This window comes from Rana temporaria, chromosome 3 (genome assembly GCF_905171775.1).
Source record: "Rana temporaria chromosome 3, aRanTem1.1, whole genome shotgun sequence".
Lineage (NCBI taxonomy): Eukaryota > Metazoa > Chordata > Amphibia > Anura > Ranidae > Rana > Rana temporaria.
The window spans coordinates 39,300,445-39,315,775 of NC_053491.1; the positions used below are offsets into that span (position 1 = coordinate 39,300,445).

At 40.1% G+C, this 15,331-nt stretch overlaps 1 long non-coding RNA gene across 2 annotated transcripts in view; it reads right to left on the reverse strand.

Annotated features, from left to right (window-relative positions):
• LOC120931200 overlaps positions 1–15,331 on the reverse strand; it is a 137,977-nt gene that overhangs the window by 118,734 nt on the left and 3,912 nt on the right. For both annotated transcript variants that reach the window (XR_005747840.1, XR_005747841.1), the window contains exons 2-3: positions 7,387–7,469; positions 3,463–3,553 (exon numbers count right to left, since the gene is read on the reverse strand). This is a non-coding gene — a long non-coding RNA (uncharacterized LOC120931200). The remainder of the gene's footprint in view (positions 1–3,462; positions 3,554–7,386; positions 7,470–15,331) is intronic.

The following is a 15,331-nucleotide window of genomic DNA, read 5'->3' on the forward strand; positions in this document are numbered from 1 at the left end:
TAAAAAAAAAAAAAATTGGTTTAGCTGCTGCCATTGTCTTAACGACAATTACGGCCAACCATTAAATGATGGGTTATGTGCTAGAAGAAGAATGTATTTTCTTACAATTGGTTGAGCCTTTTAAACATATTGAAGGTTGTGCTTTTTTGGGAGTTATGGTGAATGGTGCATTTGTTTTTTATGACAACGTTGTCATTTTTGTGGGCGGTGATTTTGAATTTATATTAGTTTTGTTTTTACCCAATAAATTTTCAAATTATTTTTGTAAGTTCTGTATTTTGCTTTTGATTGAACTCCGAGATATAATTTCCGTGCCAAGGGTTTTATCAAAAGGGTAAAAAAGTAGAGGCGACAATGGACACTCTTGGCGCGTGCCAATTGTTATGTGAAATCTCTTAGATATCATGCCGTCAGTATATACTTGAGCTGATGGGGTAGTGTATAGGGCCATACGTTTTCGCAAGTTGAACCACATTGTTACGAACGGTTGAGCCTTTAAAAACATGTTCATGGTTGTGCTGTTTGGGAGTTATGGTAAATGGTGAATTTGTTTTTTATGGCAACGTTGTCATTATTGTCGGTGATTGAACTCCGGGATATCATTTTTGTGCCAAGGGTTTTATCAAAAGGGTAAAAAAGTAGAGGAGACAATGGATACCCTTGGAGCATGCCAATTGTTATGTGAAATCTCTTAGATATCATGCCGTCAGTATATACTTGAGCTGATGGGGTAGTGTTTAGGGCCATACGTTTTCGCAAGTTGAACCACATGGTTACGAACGGTTGAGCCTTTAAAAACATGTTCAAGGTTGTGCTGTTTGGGAGTTATGGTAAATGGTGAATTTGTTTTTTTATGGCAACGTTGTCATTATTGTCAGTGATTGAACTCCGGGATATCATTTTTGTGCCAAGGGTTTCATCAAAAGGGTAAAAAAGTAGAGGAGACAATGGACACCCTTGGCGCATGCCAATTGTTTTGTGAAATCTCTTAGATATCATGCCGTCAGTAATATACTTGTGCTGATGGGGCAGTGTATAGGACCATAAGTTTTCGCAAGTTGAACCACATGGTTACGAACGGTTGAGCCTTTTAAACATATTCAAGATTGTGCTGTTTGGGAGTTATGGTAAATGGTGAATTTTTTTTTTTATGGCAACATTGTCATTTTTGTCGGTGACGGGCGTAGGTTGATGATTTATAATTTATATTGTTTTTTTTTCAACCTATACATTTTCTAATAATTTTGGTTGGTACTATTTTTGTGCCAAGGGTTCCATCAAAAGAGTGGAAATTGGAGGAGACAATGGACACCCTTGGCGCATGCCATCTGTTTTGTGAAATCTCTTATATAGCATGTTGTTAGTATATACTTGTGCTGCTGGGGAAACATTGTCATTTTTGTCGGTGACGGGCAAAGGTTGGTGATTTTTAATTTATATTGTTTTGTTTTTTTCAACCTATACATTTTCTAATAATTTTTGTTAGTTCTCTATTGTGGGTAACAATGCCTTTGATTGAACTCTGAGATCTGATTTTTTTGTGCCAAGGGTTCCATCAAAAGAGTGAAAATTAAAGGAGACAATGAACACCCTTGGCACATGCCAGCTGCTTTGTGAAATCTCTTAGATAGCATGTTGTTAGTATATACTTGTGCTGCTGGGGTAGTGTATAGGGCCATATAATTTTGTAAGTGAAACCATATGGTTTCGAATGGTTGAGCCTATTGAACATATTGAAGGTTGTGCTTTTTGGGAGTTACTGTGAATGATAAATATGGTTTTGATGGCAACATTGTCATTTTTGTCGGTGACGGGCGAAGGTTGGTGATTTTTAATTTATATTGTTTTGTTTTTGTTTTTCAACCTATACATTTTCTAATAATTTTTGTTAGTTCTCTATTTTGGGTAACAATGCCTTTGATTGAAATCTGAGATCAAATTTTTTTGTGCCAAGGGTTCCATCAAAAGAGTGAAAATTAAAGGAGACAATGAAATACCTTGGCACGTGCCAGCTGCTTTGTGAAATCTCTTAGATAGCATGTTGCTAGTATATACTTGTGCTGATGGGCTAGTGTATAGGCCTAGGGCCATAGATTTTGGCAAGTTAAACCACATGGTTACAAACGGCTGAGCCTTTTAAACATATACAAGGTTGAGCTGTCTGGGAGTTTTGGTGAATTTGTTTTAATTGACAACTTTGTGATTTTTGTGGGTGAAGGGCGAAGGTTGGTGATTTTTAATTTACCTATATATATTTTTTTTTTTTAACCTATACATTTTTTTTATAATTTTTGTAGGTTCTCTATTTTGGGTAACAATGCCTTTGATTGAACTCTGAGATCAAATTTTTTGTGCCAAGGGTTCCATCAAAAGAGTGAAAATTAGAGGAGACAATGGACACCCTTGGTGCGTGCCATCTGCTTTGTGAAATCTCTTAGATAGCATGTTGTTGGTATATACTTGTGCTGCTGGGTAGTGTATAGGGCCATACAGTTTTGTAAGTGAAACCACGTGGTTACGAATGGTTGAGCCTTTTGAACAAATTGAAGGCTGTGCTTTTTGGGAGTTACTGTGAATGGTGAATTTGTTTTTTATGGCAATATTGTCATTTTTGCAGGTGAAGGGTAAAGGTTGAATTTTGAATTTATATTGGTTTTGTTTTTAACCTATACATTTCTAATAATTTTTGATAGTTTTGCCTTTGATTGAACTCTGAGATATATTTGTTTGTGCCATGGATTCCATCAAAAAGTAAAAAATTAGAGAAGTCAATGTGTACCCTTGCTGTGTGTAATTGTTTTGTGAAATCTCTTAGAAAGCATGCCGCCAGTATACGCATGTTCTGATGGGGTAGTGTATAGGGCCATACGTTTTTATAAGTTAAACCACAAGGTGTAAGAACAGTTGAGCCTTTAAAATATACACGGTTGTGCTGTTTGGAAGTCATGGTAAATGGTGAATTTCTATTTTATTACAACCTTGTCATTTTTGTGGCTGAAGGGCGAAGGTTGGTGATTTTGAATCTATATTAGTTTTGTTTTGAACCTATTAATTTTCTATACATTTTTGTAAGTTAAACCTTGTGGATCTCAAATGTCAACCTCTTTATTACCATAGGCCACTCTTGGCCTCAGTTTGCTTTTGTGTCTGCATTTAAAGATTACGAGGACCACACCAAATGATGAGTTGGTTAACTATGATTTAATCATTATCCCCTCTCTTTTTCCCTTTTATTATTGAGTTGACTTTTTGGGAGTTATGTCTCTGCCCTTTGATTGCAGAATAAATTATGAGAGCCTACTGTATTAAATGTTGAGGTAAATACGTTTATTTCCTTTTTAAATACTTGAATACAAGATGTTTTGGGGTGTTTTTTAGCACCATAACAGTGGTTGTAAAAGTTTACAAATGCACATCCTGCTCAAAAATATTTTCCACATTTGAGCCAAATATAAGCCTTACCTGCACACCGGAAGCCATTTTTGAATCGTAGGCCCAGCCATTCATCGGCATCCTGCTATGAAATTTTAATTCTCTCCTTGCCCTTGTGGAGCTGCAAAGGTTAAAGAGAAAATGTTGTTTATAATACATTCAACTTCTATTTCGAAAAAAAAATACATAAATTATTACAGCAAAGGGATAGCCTATGTGTCTGGGGATTTACAGTGTCTATCTATTTGTCAGAACTCCTCATTTACTGATTGGAGAATACAAAACAAACATATTTAACGGCTCTACAAACATTTTCAGGAGTTAAATACAAAAACATATATATAGAGAAGACAGGGTTATGTGGGGAACAAATGTTGGAGAAGCAAATTATAGATGTTGAGAAATTATTTGAAGAAAGCGACTTGAAAAAGAAAATCCCAGTGGATGTCTACAGATCTTAAATCTATGTGTAGAAAACATCAGGGAATTCGATTTTTCTCTTCCATTCAAACGAAACAGCCCAAGATGTGACCTCACCTGGCTGATAAAAGTGCTCATTTCAGGTTAATCACACATCAACTGCAAAGCATGTCTTGTGCAATCTCTACATAAGTAGTAATATGCACTCTGCTATTTATATATAGAGCTCTGGGTATACATTCATGGAAGTTTCCGGCATACATACTGCGCTCAGTACAAATATTCCTAAATGACACAGAAGTCTGAAATTCCATTATTCTGATTACAATGCACATCAACCTATTATATGTATGAATAAATATATAGGGCTAACAGCATTCCATTATTATCACAAATTGCTTGTAAGTATTTTGTAATGGAAAGTTAAAAAAAAAAAAAAATCCACCTAATGTTCTTGGAGGCAGTCCTCAAAGATTATGACATCATTCATCATTCCATACAGCCAGAAATATATATGAAGATTTTTACTGAATATATATATTTTTATATATATATATATATATATATATATATATATATATATATATATATATATATATATATATATATATATATATATATATATATATATATATATATATATATATATATTATTTATTTATTTTTTAAAGTGTCAATTCAGGTTTTCCAAAATGTGACAGAAAAAGTAGTAACACAGTTAATGTCACTTATATCTGTATGTAGGAAAAAAGAAAAAATGCATTTAGTGATAAATAATCACCATTCTTCCTAGGTTGATCGATTGCCAACAGAAAACATGGAACCATAATTCACTAGAGTACAAGGAATCAAGTGCTAATATTAAAGAGACAATTCTTAAGTGCAGTAACCCATAGCAGCCAATTAGAATTTACTATGCTGGAGCCACGCCATTGGAAGATGAATTGTTTGCTATGGGTTACTGCACTTGAGAATTAGAACTTTTCTCCTCGCAGTCTTTTATTCAAATATGTTTGATGGTTCATATCATAATTGTATCTATCTATCTATCTATCTATCTATCTATCTATCTATCTATCTATCTATCTATCTATCTATCTATCTATCTATCTATCTATCTATCTATTTTGTTTTTATAAATAGATAGATAGATAGATAGATAGATAGATAGATAGATAGATAGATAGATAGATAGATAGAATTATGACCATGAACCATTGAATAAAAGAAGCAAAGTTCTAATACTCAAGGGCAGTAACCCATAGCAAATAATTCAGAATTCATCTTCCGATGGCGTGGCTCCAGCACAGTAAATTCTAATTGGCTGCTATGGGTTAGTGCACTTAAGAATTGTCTCTTTATTATTAGCACTTTATTCCTTTTACTCTAGTGAATTATAGTTCCATGTTTTCTATTGGCAATCAGTCAACCTAGGAAGAATGGTAATTATTTATCACTAAATGCGTTTTTTCTTTTTTTCCTACATACAAGATATAAGTGACATTACCACTTTTTCCGTCACATTTTGGAAAACCTGACTACATGTATGTTATGTGTTTCTATTTACAAAGCGCCCCTAAAAATGATTTAAAATATAGTTCTTCTTTACATTCTAGGAGATTGAAGCAGGCCTTGGGCATACTGGAGGTTACTCTGAACCACAGGCGTGCGCAAGGGGTGTGCCTGGGCACACCCTAATCCTGGGGTTAGCAACCTGTCAATGGTGGGCAGGTGCCAGGTAAACCACAATCCTACCTTGCTGACCCTCAGAACCTAGACAGGAGGGGTGGTGGGGGTAGAATTTAGTGGAACCGATCTGAATTTTCCTCCTGCGGCAGCTGAAAGTAGGCTTCTCCTCTCCCTTTTGTCAACATTCAGCTGCCACAGGAGGGAAATATGGGAGATTGGTACCAATATATGCCACACTGCCACCCCTCCTTTGCCTGTTCCTCTTCCTTCTGTTGCACGGGTCACCCCTTCCTCCCATTGTTTCAGGATAGAGAGTGTATGTTTTGGAGCTTTGGGGTGCACACCCTAATGCAATAGGCTGTGCACACCTATGCTCTAAACATTTAGAAATGAGAGGAAACGGGATATGACCCCACTGACAAAGAGGGACAAGCTGAGTTTCCCCTACTTGTATACAATTGAGAAGCCCAGATTCTAGATAAACTTTGTTAGGACAGACAGTGTTCAGAATAGTATAGAGATTATGGTAGACATTAGATCCACAGCATCTTCTACATAGCAGATGTCATGGATATGCAATAAAGTCTGGCAGCTTACCTGTCTCATGTGTTCATTAGAGGCCTGACCCTCTTTCTGGCTGACTTTTATCACCTTTCTCCCTGTATGGCTTCATTCCAGGCTATTCCAGGAAGCCTATATTAACCACTGCACTGCTAGTGTGTTTTGCTGTTCAAACTTTGTTTGTAGCTTGTTCCTGTCTGCAGTGTGTTAGGTTTACCTTCCTGTGTACCGACCTTGGCTCGTCTCTGACTTCTCCTGTTTGCCTGTTTCCCTGACCCTTGGCCTGTTCCTTGATTACCCTTGTCTGCCTGCTGCCCTGACCTCGGCTTATCCATCACTATCGCTTGTCCTGGTTGCTGCTTCCCCTCTCTCCCTGCGGAGCGTGACCTTGGGGACCCCAGGGGTCGCGACCTGGATCCAGCTGCGGCAAAGGCCATCCTCACCACCAGAGGCTCTGGTGAACACAAAGCTGGTTCTCAGACTCCGCGCCCTGGGGAATCTTGGGCTCACGCTTCCTCTCTGATCGCAGCAGTTGGCCATAGGGTTCACTACCCTGTGGTGCATCCCTGACCCCAACGGGGTGCACTTGTCACATGGCCACAGGTGACCTGACAGCAGAGTTTAGGAATTTTCAGAAAAGAGCAAATAAAAGGCAAGCAGCCTTTTTTTTTTAAAGTTATGCTTGAGGGCAGGGACTGATGTGAATGTAATGAGAAAAGAAAAAGAGAGCGCACCAACTTTGTGCATTATCCTTAGATATTTTATTAGAAGAAAAGTGTAAGAAACTACTCACAAACAGATGGTAAAAACTTGCGATATAATGTCCAGATCAGAGTAATTGGTCTGAAGACAACGGACTTCAGATAGTACAGGAGGAGATTTCAAAGGCCACTGCCAGCTGACGCGTTTCAAAGGAATACCTTCTTCCTCAGAGCCCAATTGCTGTCATCTGGAGATTGCTTATATCGCAAGTTTTTACCTTCGGTTTGCGAGTAGTTTCTTACACTTTACTTCTAATAAAATATATCTAAGGATAATGCACAAAGTTGGTGCGCCCTCTTTTTCATATGTAAAGCGCTGTGTAAATTGACAGCGCTATATAAGTACCTAAAATATATAAATAAAAATAAATGCAATGTGACGGGGACATGTAACAAATATAACGTAGATATTATCACAAATTTGGCTACAAAAGTGGAAATATTCTTGGCTAGTGAAAAATATGACCCCCTTTAGTAAATATTCCTCCCTGTCTCCAACCTGCTCTTGTTGTACTGTACATACCTGTGTTCAGTATTTCCTCAACACCACAGAATTAGTGACTGGGTTAAGCTCTGCTGTAGAAAGAAGCTCCTATTGAGAATGCTCTAAAAATAAAAAGACAAATAGCATATCTTACATGGTGTACATTTTTATCTTTGTGCAAGGTCAGCAACAATATGCTTTATACAGGTACTAAACATATCTACCCATAACCTTGTGCTGAAACAAAGAATAGAACAGGTCACAGCTGGGGTTTACCATTATTTGTAACAAACACTTTGTAACAAAAATTGTATTTCAAGTCTTTCAAAGGAAGATATTACAAATATTTTTTATATACTAAAAATATTTTTGTACGTTTTTTTTGCTATTGTATAAGAGGAACACTCAAATACCTCTTTTAGGCAGTGTTCCGGGCCTAAAAAATAAAAATTAAAAGCCAGCAGCTACACATACTGCAGCTGCTGGCTTTTATTAATAGGACACTTGCCGTTCCTGGAGTCCAGCGATGTCGGCACCTCAACTGATGTTTCCATCAGCTGTTGGGTGCTGCCGCAGTCATTGCGGGTAAGTGAACCCGGCAGTGTATCATTTCGGCTTCACGTCGGGAACCCTACTGCACATTTGCGAGGCCCTGCTCCTCTCTCCTATTGGCCCGGCAGCCTGGGGAGGAGGTGGGAGCCCCGTGGTGACGTCATGGGCTGTGGCCCAGGCTCCCGGAAGTGGGAAAGGATAACTGTCAAAGACTGGTATCCTGCCCCCCCTTACCCCCTATGCATTAAGGTGAAAACCCAGCGCCCCCGAGCCCCCATTATACTTACTGGCCGGTGTGTCTTATGATTGGATTGATTGATAGCAGCGCAGCTATTGGCTCCCGCTGCTGTCAATTAAATCCAATGTCGCGGGTGCTAGGGTGCGGAACCGAGGCCTGCTGTCTGCGTCTACGGACACAACAGCAGGACACGGGAGCCCGCCCGCACGGGTGTCCTGTCGGAGAGCGCATATCTCCGGAGGGACCCCAGAAGAGGAGGATCAGGGCCACTCTGTGCAAAACCAACTGCACAGCGCAGGTAAGTATGACATGTTTGTTTTTGTTTTGTTTTTTAAATTGAACTTTACAATCCCTTTAAGCTTTCTTTTCTCACTGTTCATTAGGCAGAATAATTACAGAGGGGGTGAATTAGTAAAACTAGAGATTGCAAAATCTGGTGGAGCTCTGCATAGAAACCAATCAAAGAAAGTTGAAGTTTAACAGACTTACTGGTCTACCGGGTAAAAAAAAGCCTTTTAAAAGGAAAACAAATGCAACCACCACATCTAAGAACCTGTAAGCAGCAATATAAAATGTTGTTACTTTTTGTGTTTAATACTGCCTTAAACTTAAAGTGGAGGTTCACCCGAAAACTTAATTTTTAACATTAGATTGATGCTCATTTAGTCTAGGGGAATCGGGTAATTTTTTTTAAATCGAAGCAGTACTTACCGTTTTAGAGAGCGATCTTCTCCGCCGCTTCCGGGTATGGGCTGCGGGACTGGGCGTTCCTATTTGATTGACAGGCTTCCGACAGGCTTCCGACGGTCGCATACATCGCGTCACGATTTTCCGAAAGTAGCCGAACGCCGGTGCGCAGGCGCCGTATAGAGCCGCACCGACGTTCGGCTTCTTTCGGCTACTCGTGACACGATGTATGCGACCGTCGGAAGCCTGTCTGAAGACTGTCAATCAAATAGGAACGCCCAGTCCCGCAGCCCATACCCGGAAGCAGCGGAGAAGATCGCTCTCTAAAACGGTAAGTACTGCTTTGATTTTAAAAAAACTACCCGATTCCCCTTGACAAAATGAGCATGAATCTAAGGTTAAAAAAAAAATTTCGGGTGAACTCCCGCTTTAAACAGAAAATAACCCCCCAAAATCCCTCTTGTCTTCTGATTCCAGTTAGGATGTATATATTATTTTGCACATGTAATTTTAGAAATAATGCACACTTCCACTTTTATAATGACTATGTTTATCGCTTGTCTTTATAAAACAGATTCTTAAAACGTATCCTGGAATCATTGAAGTCGAAATTTGCATCCTGTGTGACAAAGCATAACAATACGTACAGAATTATCACCAATTTGGCTTTAGAAACAGCTGATCTTGGAGTAATGAAGAAATCTAACTGTGGGGGTTTGATTTACTAAAGCTGGAGAGTGCAAAATCTGGTGCCGCTCTGTGTAGAAACCAATCAGCTTCCAGGTTTTATTGCCAAAGCTTAACTGCACAAGCTGAAGTTAGAAGCTGATTGGCTGCCATGCATCAGATTCCGAGTGCTCCAATTTTTAAAAATCTCCCTAAAAATATTGGGCTTTTGACCCTTCAAGTTGGTTTTAATTTGCAGCCAGCACACTAGAGATTGAACTTTTAATAGTGGCAGCAATACCTGAACTACAGCCCCCAAAATTCTTAGCCAAAGATGTCAATCTAGGCAAGTGGAACTAAACTATCTATGTATCTGAACACCACAAAGTAAAAATGCAATTTGATTCAATTTTTTAAGTTCATCCATCTATTCCTTTATGCTTTATTTTGTTGAGAAATCACTTTGAACCCCCCCCCCCCCCCCACACCAATTTCTAGCCGTGGCCATCTTGAGTAAGGCCAGAGGATTGATGTAGCAATTACCATATTTATCCGAGTATAACACGTACTTTTTCCCCCTGAAAATCAGGGGCAAATCATATGTGCGTGTTATATGCCAATTCCTGGCTGCCTTGGAGTGGAAGGAGGGGGCGAGCGCCTCCGGATTACACAGAGCCACGATCTCCTGTGTACCCAGTGCTCAGTCACACACAGTCCCGCCTCCTGGCCCAGCATTGTACCACTGTTCTGTCTATCATAGGAGTCGGGCCAGGAGGCGGGACTGTGCGTGACTGAGCGCTGGGTACACAGGAAATCGCAACTCTGTTTAATCCGGGACTGGTGAGGCTGCAATTATGGGTAAAGGCGAGGCTGTAGATGGGCACTGAGTAGGCTGCATTGATGGGCAATGGTGAAGATGCATTGATGGGCACTAATATGACTGCATTAATGGGCAATGGAGAGGCTGAAGATGAACACTGATCAGGCTGCATTAATGGGCAACGGAGAGGTTGCAGATGGGCACTAATCAGGCTGTATTGATGGGCAATGGTGAGGCTGATGATGGGTACTGATATGCAGGGGCAGACTGACAACTAATGGGGCCCCCAGGCAATAGAAGATTATGGGGCCCCCGGGCTTACAGATGGCCACCACGCCAGGAGGCAGTGCAGAGGCAGGGCAGCTAAAATCTCAGGATTTTCACATCAAAAGCATGTCAGTTTCAGACATATCAGGGACAGATGTAAAAAAAAAACACAGATTTTTACATACTGTCCCAGGTTTTATTGAGCCTGGCAACCCTGATGGGCCCCCTAGTGGCATGGGGCCCTCGGGCAGTGCCCGAGAGCCCCAATGGTCAGTCCGCCCCTGCTGATATGGCTGCATTAATGGGCAATGGAGAGGCTGAAGATGAACACTGATCAGGCTGCAATAATGGGCAATGGAGAGGCTGCATATGGGCACTGATCAGGCTGCATTAATGGGCAATGTAGAGGCTGCAGATGGTCACTGATCAGGCTGTATTGATGGGCACTGATCAGGCTGCATTGATGGGCAATGGTGAGGTTGCATTGATGGAAAGAAAAAAATATATCTCGCCCAAAAAATAATATTAGTGAATAAAAATAAGCTGCTCCCCAAATAATCAATTTGATTACGAATAATGGTATATATGGGGGTGGGGGCGCTGATAATAAGTGCTAAGTATATATATATTACTAAAAGAATATAAATATATACTGTGCTAAGTGTACATATTTTTCAAAATCACCAGCTCAAGAACAAAGTAAATATATCATAAGTAAATAATGATAAATGAATGAACATTCCACAACATAACAGTGTATAAATTCACTAGGTGTGGGAAACTAAGCATAATTTTGTGTATATTGATGGGCACTGGTCAGGCTGCATTGATGGGCAAGGGTGAGGCTGCATTGATGGGCACTGGTCAGGCTGCAATGATGGGCACAGATAAGGCTGCATTGATGTGTTGTGACCCTTATTTTGCTACAAACTTTATTTAAAATGTACGTTTTTTTTTTTCCTGAAACTTCCCTCCTAATATTAAGGTGCATGTTATACGCCTGTGCGTGTTATACACTGATAAATATGGTACTTCCGGAAATCCATTTACCCTTAGCTCAGGTATGCAGGCAGGAGCTGATAAAGCTCCTCCTCCAGATGAAAGATAAAAAAAGGCCCCTTGGATCTATGACAAAATTGTGGCCTAGCCAGAAGCCAGGAAACAACTGAAGAAATGTGGAGAAAAAAAAGTTTAAATCAAGTAAATATAATATACCTTAAAAATTATTTTAATAACACTAATTAAATATCGCAAGTAAGCAAAAAAGCTATAGAAGAAGTGTGCTCACATTAGACCATTGAAAAGTTCAAATTTCTGATTGGCTGATCTGGGTTACATTATACAATTGCGCTTTGCACCAGATAAGTCTACAAGACACTGACCATTCTTAAAGAAGAACAGGACCATTTGTATTCACTAATAATCACTCTTCGTTTCGCCCTTCATTAATGGATTGTCATGGGCTGAGTGACTTTGTCAAGAAGGAGGAAAAGAAAGTGTCAACTCACATTCCTCTTAGCGTGTTAACAGAATGAAAGGTGAGAAAGGTTCTTAAATACCTGTCTTCAGATTTGTCACCTGCAGTTCTGGCACAGATTCTGCTTCCCGCATGACTTTCTATTCTGCAGGTGTGGCTGGAACAGTTAAACAGAACTGCTAAATTTGGAGACCTCTGACAGTTTTAGACAATCTGTGAAACTAAGGTGTTTTTTTTAACACTTCCTAATGCAAAAACCTCTCGGGAACACAGACTTCCTTGGCACCCTCAGAAATATCAGTAAATAATACCATCCCTTTATAGAGAATGAGCCACATATAGATCCAGATCTGTAACCAATTCCTCCGCTGTATAAAAGGAAGTGTTCCATAAACACAAAGAAGTTGATTTACTAAAGAGGAAGAGACCGTTTACGTTGGAAAGTGAATGTTCACCATAAGATGTAGCTTTGTTCGCTTCAATTGTCCAATCAAGCAAAGAAAAAAAATTGTTTTTTTTTAAATTTCCCTGCATGTGATTGGGCATTGTAAGTGAATAAAGCTTCTCTTTTTTTTTACTACCCCTAGGGAATAGTGGATATTCACTTTGGGAAAGCTTTAGCAAACTCCACTTTTTTACTTATAATAAGGCTTACCTGTAGGAACAGTGAATATCTCCTAAATGTGCGCCATTTAGGAAATATTCACATTGGCGGTAGTCAATTGTGATATTGTTCATGCACAGTGCACATACTGAGCATGCCCTGAATGCAGAGAGTATTGTGCCACAATTGTAAATCCTGTGCGGGAGTCACATCATCACAGCCCAGCCATTCAAATGGCCAGAGAGTGCGAACCCAGAAGGTAGCCAGGGAGAAGATGGAAGCACCAGTCCAGCAGCATTGGGTGGAGGGCTTTCTTTGACATGTAAAGCTGGCCATAAATGGTTCGCATCTCAGGCCTCGTACACACAATCAAGTTTCTCGGCAAAAACCAGCAAGAAACTTGCTGGGAGATATTTTTTTGCCGAGGAAACCGGTCGCGTGTACATTTTCGTCGAGGAAACTGTCGAGAAACTCGACGAGCCAAAAAGAGAGCAAGTTCTCTATTTCCTCGACGGGAGTCTCAAATTGGCTCGTCAAGTTCCTCGACGGGCTGGTTTTCGACGAGAAACTCGAGCGTGTGTATGCTGAGAAACCCGCGCTTGCTCAGAATAATGTATGAGACGGGAGTAAAAGTAGCATTTGTAATGGAGATAATACATTTTTCAAGCTGTAACAGACTGAAAAGTGCAAATAGTCTCTTAACAAACTTTTACTTAACACGCAAACACATGAGATTAGCAAAAGCAGCCCCAAGAGTTGTGCAAGTGGAATCGAACTTCCCCTGCCATCTTATGTGTTGTAGTCACCGCGTTTGAGAACGAGGAGATTTTGTCTTGACTGTGTGTACGCAAAGCAAGCTTGTCGAGTTTCTCGACAAGCCTAACAAGGAACTCGACGAGGAAAACGATGTGTTTCGCCCGTCGAGATCCTTGGTCGTGTGTACGAGGCTTCAGCCGGTTCAGCAGGGACCATTGGAGATTCAAACCATATATGCAGTACAGTCAGGCCGCGTACACACGATCAGTCTAAACCGATGAAAACTAACTGAAGGACCATTTCATCGGTCCAAACCGACCGTGTGTGGGCCCCATCGGTCAGTTATCCTTCGGTCCAAAAATTTAGAACTTGCTTTAAAATTCAACCGATGGACGCCTAGCCGATAGGTTAAAACCGATGGTTAGTACGCAAAAGCATCGGTTAAAATGCTCAGAATCAAGTTGACGCAAGCTTGGAAGCATTGAACTTCGTTTTTTTTCGGCACGTCGTTGTGTTTTACGTCACCGCGTTGGACTCGATCGTTTTGTTAACTGATGGTGTGTAGGCACATCAGACCATCAGTCAGCTTCATCGGTTAACCGCTGAGAAAGGTCCGAAGGACCGTTCTCATCGGATGGACTGATCGTGTGTACAGAGCTTCAGTGTTATCTGGTGCTCCAAATGGAGTAATCCTTAGGGGTATAGCCTGTGGCTGTAATAGCTGGGTGGTGATGTATCCATAGATTGGGTGGTTGGAAAATAAAGGGGTATTAAGGGTTAAAAAGGAAGGCAGCCATGCTTCAGAGCATGTCCAGAACTCTGCAAGACATGTAAGGAAAAAACAGAGAGGAGGAGGCGCCTATCCCTCCCTGTTTGTTCCTTTCAACCCATATATGGACAGGCTGATTGAACCCAAGTCAATCCATCAAATGAGCCATAAATAGCAAGTCATATTTGTTATGCGATCATTGCCAGTGGCCTTGGCCACTAGCAATAATCACTGTGTTCTCCCGGCAGGGATGGCTCCCTGTGCCCCCTCCTCCCTCCACCGGGAGAACACAATAGCTTCACAGAAGGGATTCCCCCATTAACACTGACTACTATAGTTGCAGGAAAGAAAATAGCACCATCCATAGCAGGCTTAGGTCTGTCATAATGTGCTAGTATGCATACTATATCTTTTTTTCAGCGTTTACTCTTACTTTTAGTAAACAGACTCTATAGGTTTAGTAAATCAATCCCAAAGGCTCTGCAGAGTCTATTGTACATTCATAAGATATGCTTGAGATGGTACTATGGTGGTAGATAACATGGAAACCATGCTTCAAAGTAGGGGGATGTACATGTGTATAGAGTACAATCTTTCAATTAAATCAAGATCACTTGCAAAAGATACAAATAAAAAAATATAATTAAGTAAAAAAAAACAGAAAAAAAATTAAACTCATTACATTTTTATGCCAACATTGGTCCTTCTCAAATTTTGCTACCAAAAAAAGTACGAAAACATTTCGGAGATAATCAATAGAGTTGAAACAGATCTTCCTTCAGACAATTGTTGTACATCTATGTGTGCGTGCGTGTGTAAATACACACAGATATATACCAATAAGTATTAATATTTACAGATGGGGGCTTTTGCGTGATGCCTAATTTGGTTACACTTAAGCCCCCTTGTGGGTAATTTCATTTTACCTAATTATAGCTAGAGTGGTATTATGGCGTGGGAAAGCCCTATTTGGGATTTTCACAAATCATCTTTCTCCTTGAACCAAAACCAATTAGCCTGTGCCAAGGCCCCAGCATTTAAGAAATTGCCCTCTTTTCAAGTCCACAGTTTCAATTGCTGAGAGCAGCTTGGAAGTGAATGAGTCTATCCCACTTAAAGCTCCCCTTTAGAATGACTAAGGTTATAGA